Here is a 6,000-nt window from a genome sequence, read left to right as displayed (position 1 = left end):
TCAACAATTCAAGGTTACTTAGAATATACCTATTCCCATCTGATATATATGACTAATAACACACATGCTATTTAGAAAACTAAAGATAAAGGGATCAAGATCTAGGAAAAACAAATGCCAGTGAACTTCAATCTGAGTAAAGATGTTGTCAGAGATTTGCTTGTTCCCCAAAACCTTTCCTCGGATCTCTCACAAGAAATTTTAGGGAGATGAGCTGCTTCAGGATGAAGCCAAATACCTCCTTCCCAGCCACTGGCTGCCAGAAACTCACGGAAGTGGATGATGAGCGCAAACTTTGTACTTTTTATGAGAAAGGAATGGGCACAGAAGTTGCTGCTGATGCTTTGGGTGAAGAATGGAATCAGTGATGGAAACGACAAGCAAGGTTTCCCCATGAAGCAGGGCGTCTTGACTGATGAGCGTGTCCACCTGCTACTGAGGAAGTTAAGTTCCTGTTACAGACCAAGGAGAACTGGAGAGAGAGCGAGCAAATCTGTTCAGAGGTGCATTGTGGACGCCAATCTGAGTGTTCTCAACTTGGTTTTTGTAAAATAGAAAGAGAAGGCTATTCCAAGACTGACTGATACCACGGTGCCTTGTTATCCTGGGCCTAAGAGAGCTAGCAGAATCCGAAAACTTTTCAATCTCTCTAAAGAAGACAACGTCCACCAACATGTAAGAAAGTCCTTAAATAATCAAGGTAAGAAACCCAGGACCAAAGCACTCAAGATTTAGCCTCTTGGGACATCACATGTCATGCAGTACAAACACCAGCGTACTGTTCTCAAGAAAGTGTACTAAGAAAGATAAGGAAGAGGCCGCAGAACTTTTGGCCAAAACAATGAAAGAGATGAAAGAAAAACACCAAGACCAGATTGGCAAGGAGATGCAGCCTGTCCTCCCTGAGAGCTTCTATTTTGAAGTCTGAATTCTGTTGAAAATAAGAAGTTTTAAAGAGTAACAAATAAGTAAAATCAGATCTCAAGAAAAAGAAGAAATATTAGGTTGTCAGAAAAGTCATGACATATTTTTCTGTTTTTCTATGCAAAAATGCGTCAGGACTTTTCTGACAACCCAGTAATACTGGAGGGAGAGTAAAGCTGTGACTTGCCACACTCCATCCTTTTAGGTGACAGTGAATGATGGCTGCCAGAAGACAGAGAAACAGGTCACCGCAGATTTGAGAGCTGCCACAGGCCAAATAGTGGAGCCAGTGGGGTAGGGAGGTCTTTAAGGCTATTTTAAAATAGGTGATGTTTTATCATTCTTGCCTAGTACTTAAAATATCTGTACAGTTTTACCTAGAGATACTTTTTAAATAAATTTTATTAGTTTTTTTTTTGTTGTTTTGCATGTGAGAGAGAGGAAAAGTGAGAAATCGCCCCCTGGGGAAGCCATGCTGCAATGTATTCTCCTCTGAGATTTTGGGCATGCATGCACACATGCCCAGGTGTGATTTTCAGGCTGCTGGTCAAGGACTCAAACCATGGAGTCGGCCATGTGGGATCCAACACCTTAACCACCACACCATCTGCTGGTCCCACCTAGAGATAATCCTACTGGACCTTTTAAAAAAATAGAGACTTATTGTGATCATAATTATGTTGCAAAGACAGTAACACTACCAAGATTTTTGAACTCCAGAGCTTTGTTTTCTTAGGCAGGCTAAATGGGCTTTTGGTAATCCAGTTTAGATTATTAATTCACTTAGCAAATCCTATCCCCCTTAAATAGTGGAAAGGTAAAGCCCATTTTATTAATCAAAATATCCAATTAGTGGATAGAGGTTGAGCAAATTTGACTCTGTCACTTTGTCTCAATTTAAAACCAGTTAAGATCTTAAGGGCTGCCAGCAGATAGTGTGGTGGTTAAGGTGCTGGGCTCCACATGACTGATGGCAGTTTGAGTCCCAGACCTAGTGGCTTGAAAATCACACCAGGTGCATGTGTGTGTTCATACCCAGAATCCTGAGAAGACAATGGAGAAGGGACTGTGGCACGGCCACCCCCCTGGGGGGAGGGGGGTTCTCCCTTTCCCTCTCACTGTCTATCTCTCTCTCTCTCCAGTGAGTGTATATGCCTGATGGCAATCCCTCCCTCCACCCCCAAAATCCTTTGGGCTCCAAAGAGAAACATTTCTTGATAAAAATAATCTGCCTTTTGCTTTTTTTTGGAGAGGTTTTTGCTATAGGGTATGTGCACGTGCCAGACAGAGAGAGACAGAGAGAGAGACAGAAAGCGAGAAATCACCCCCCAGGGGGGATGGCCATGCTGCAATCCCTTATCCTCCATTCTCCTCTCGGGATCTTGGGCACACACGCACACACGCCTGGCGTGAGTTTTAAGCCACCGGGTCCGGGACTCGAACCGTGGTCAACAACATGGGAGTTCAGCGACATAGCCATTATGCTAACTGCTGGTCCCTCTGCTTTTTGCTTTTTAGGAAAGTATAGATTATGTTACTGTAAGTTACATGGCAGGAAAATAGATTATTTTTCCATACCCTTGTGGTTAACATCAAAGGATAAAGTCAAAGATCAGCTGATTTGAGAACATAAAGTGTAACCCTTGTTTCCAATTTGAGAAAATAAAGTGTAATCCTTGTTTCACTGTGATAGTCTCAGGGTTAGGGTATTGCAGTCATTAATACAAACACAGAGTCAAGAATGCACATCCCATTTTAGGGGTCTAGTGAGAACAGAGGCAGTATGGAGTGCTATCGTTGGCTTAAAAACCCTAACAGGACATGTGTTCTATAGCATTACTCTTCACGAACTAGGCCATTGACTTATCTTTCTACTCAACATAAAATGTACATGGTTCTCAATGTTATCTAAAATAAAACTCTGGGCTCAGAAGAGCCTTTCTTAGACTATGACTTCTGAATGCAGAACCTCACTGCTTTGTTCTATGCCCTCTCCCTAATTTGTACCCCTGAATTTCAGAAAAGTCTATTGATGTGTAACTAATGTTTTTTTTCTTTCTTTCTTTTTTTTGATGACGTTTTTGCTATAGGGTGCATGCGCTCGCCAGAAAGACAGAGAGAAAGAGAGACAGAAAGCGAGAAATCACCCCCAATGGGGGATGGCCATGCCACAATCCCTTCTCCTCCATTCTCCTCTCAGGATCTTGGGCACGCACGCAGATATCCCCGGCGTCAGTTTAAGCCACCAGGTCTAGGACTTGAACCGCGGTCGACTACACGGGAGTCCAGTGACATAGCCATTATGCTAACTGCTGGGCTGGTGCACTGCGTCCTCACGGGCACTCGTACTGCCAGCTCCGTGTTCCGTCTGCTGGCTGAGGGCTGCCGACAGACACCGCGCTCATCCTGACCACTTAGGGAGCCATTCTTGTGTGTGTGCCACTTTGATTCAGAAAGTGAATGTGAAGAGAATTTTTTTTTTTTTCAAAATAAATCTGCCTTTTGCGTTTTAAAATTATGGCAGTTAAAGAACAAAAGGCATAAGATTCTACTTATCAGCCATGAATACCCATGACTTATCTCTTCCTCTATGTATTTAAACGCAAAGATGTGAAAATCTTGTACTACACAAAACCAACATTAATAAAAGTGGCTATTTAACAACAACAAAGATTGCAGATTTATACGAGTGGAGATAAGCTAAATTCCAGCAACATTTCGTAAAGATCTACTATGGCATAAAGGGTATTTAAGCATGCTATTTCCTGTGCATTAAAAAAAAAATAAATCCCCTCATGATTTCAACAAATTTCTACTTCCGTGGCTACGTCTGAACCTCATGAAAAAACTCCAAGTATTTGGATTTCTTTTACATAAGCTTAATTTCTTTCCCCTTCTAAAACGACTTTTCTCATTAAAGTGAGAAGACACAGCTGTTTTCAAAGTCATCGTTTCCTCATATTTCATTCAGAAGTTACCCTAACTCCTGGCGGAAAGTCGGTTTCCACTTCAGACAATGGGAACTGGGAACATTTCCTAATCTCCCTAAGACCACATTTGTAAAACTACTCTTCACTTCACCCTTTGTCAACCTTTGAAAACTTAGAATGATTGAGGCTGGGACATAGATTACTGTAATAAAATTTAATAGCAGCTTAGCATACCTTTAGAATATATTTTTAAGGAGGATGTGCATTTTACAGCAATTACACATGAGAACTGAATACACACAGATGAAGCTGTGCAGTTATTTTAAACAATACAGCTCTTCTCTATGAAGACACTTCTTGCTCTTGGCCTGTCTTACTTTTCAATCAGGAAATTGTGACCTTGCAATCAGGAACAATTTGGCAACATGGACTCAAACATCAAAGATGTGTTCTACTAGAGAACAGAGAATGCAAGTGCTTCCATAATCAAATACCTTCCAATTCACAAGTATTCCACAGAGAAGGACGAGGGCTCTTTCCCATGGGTAGCTTATCATCTTGGTTAAGATGCTCGGTCCCACATGAATGACTGGTTATAGTCTCAGACCCAGTAGCTTGAAAAACTTGCCAAGTCAATGTGCACGCTCAAAATCCCAAGATGAGAATGAAGGAGAAGGGATTGTGGTGTGGCCATCTCCATGGAGGGGTGAGTTCTCACTTTCCTTCTCTCTCTCTGTCTGTCTCAGTGTATTCACTCTGTGGCAAATTAAAAAGAAAAAAACTACAGAACAAAAGATTTGGGTTCAACCAAAGCAGACGCTTAGTGAATCACTTGTCACCAAAGTATTCAAGCAAAGCTGGAAAGTAACATAACACAGATGTGGTGTGGTGGGGGGCTGGCAAGTGGCGTGGTGGTTAAGGGTGCTGGACTCCCACATGGCTGACTGTAGTTTGAGTCCTGGACCTGGTGGCTTGCTTTCTCACTTTCTCCCTCTCTCTCTGTCCCTCTCTGGTCAAATTTAAATAAATAAGTAAAATTTAAAAAAATGTGGTGTGGTGGAGGGGGGTTGGTGTCACCAACCCATAAGGTCCTTTGAATAATATGCAGATCTAATGTGGAAAAGTATTATTGGACAATAATGAATTTAACTCTTGAACAAAACACTGCATTTAGAAATATTTCTACCAGTTTTCTTTAGCAGATCAGCTGAAGGTGGAAACCCAGAAGTAAGCAGAGCACGGTGGAGCTCCCCCACTTGGGGGCTGGAATGCATGTAGTATCATATGACAAGCTGGGATGGATGGGGGCTGTGTCACTCAAAGTACTGCCAGAAAACATGCTCCAACACCTCCACTGCTGAGGGCTGATCCAACACAAGACAGTGTCACTTAAAGACGCTGCCTAAAGACATAGCATTTCCAGCTGGTAGTTGCACAATCAAATCACCCTAATTCGTCTTGAGACTGTTTAACATGGAAGAAGGCCCTTAAGGGCAGAGGGGGAAGTAAAGCGTCACACACCACGTTCCATTCCTCTGAATGCTTCAAGACTAGGACTGATCAGACCTGGGCCTGTCTTTGTCATGTAACCTATCCTTGTAAAGTGCACAATGCTTCATTCATTTTGTTCTTTCTGTGGTACTAATATCACTGTGACCTGCCACAAGACGATGCCCACAACTCCTGGGTTCACAGATGTAATAACTGAACCACTATACATTTTGGCTAATGTGGGAAAGATGGCAGTTTGGTCTAAATGTCACTGGATTAATGTAAAGTCTACTCATACAGACAAATCAAATACACTATTAAAGTGCTTGGTAATTAATTTTCAAATGAGTCCTTACCAAAATGTAAATGTTCATGTTTAGTTCCTGGATCCCAAATGAGATAGCTCTATTAAAATTAGGGCAATTCCTGGGGCCAGCAGGTGGTGTGGTGGTTAAGGGCATTGGGCTCTCACACGACTGACCATGGTTTGAGCCCTGGACCTGGCAGCTTGCTTTCTTGCTTTCTCTCTCTTTTATCAAAAATGAAATAAAATAAATAAATAAAATAAAAGATAATCCTTTTAAAAAGTTAGGGCAATTCCTAGTATTTATGTTGAGCAATCAAAAGTCTTGATTAGTTCCAGCCACAGTGGCAT

The 6,000-nt window shown here is 41.9% G+C and overlaps 1 pseudogene; it reads left to right on the top strand.

Annotated features, from left to right (window-relative positions):
- The first annotated feature begins 224 nt into the window (after positions 1–224).
- On the top strand, positions 225–555 carry LOC102483002 (40S ribosomal protein S6 pseudogene; annotated as a pseudogene).
- The last annotated feature ends 5,445 nt before the right edge of the window (positions 556–6,000 follow it).

Source organism: Tupaia chinensis, unplaced genomic scaffold (genome assembly GCF_000334495.1).
Source record: "Tupaia chinensis unplaced genomic scaffold, TupChi_1.0 Scaffold150175_1, whole genome shotgun sequence".
Classification (NCBI taxonomy): Eukaryota; Metazoa; Chordata; class Mammalia; order Scandentia; family Tupaiidae; genus Tupaia; species Tupaia belangeri.
The sequence above is the reverse complement of the archived record's forward strand: the minus strand, read 5'-3'. Positions and strand labels throughout refer to the sequence as shown.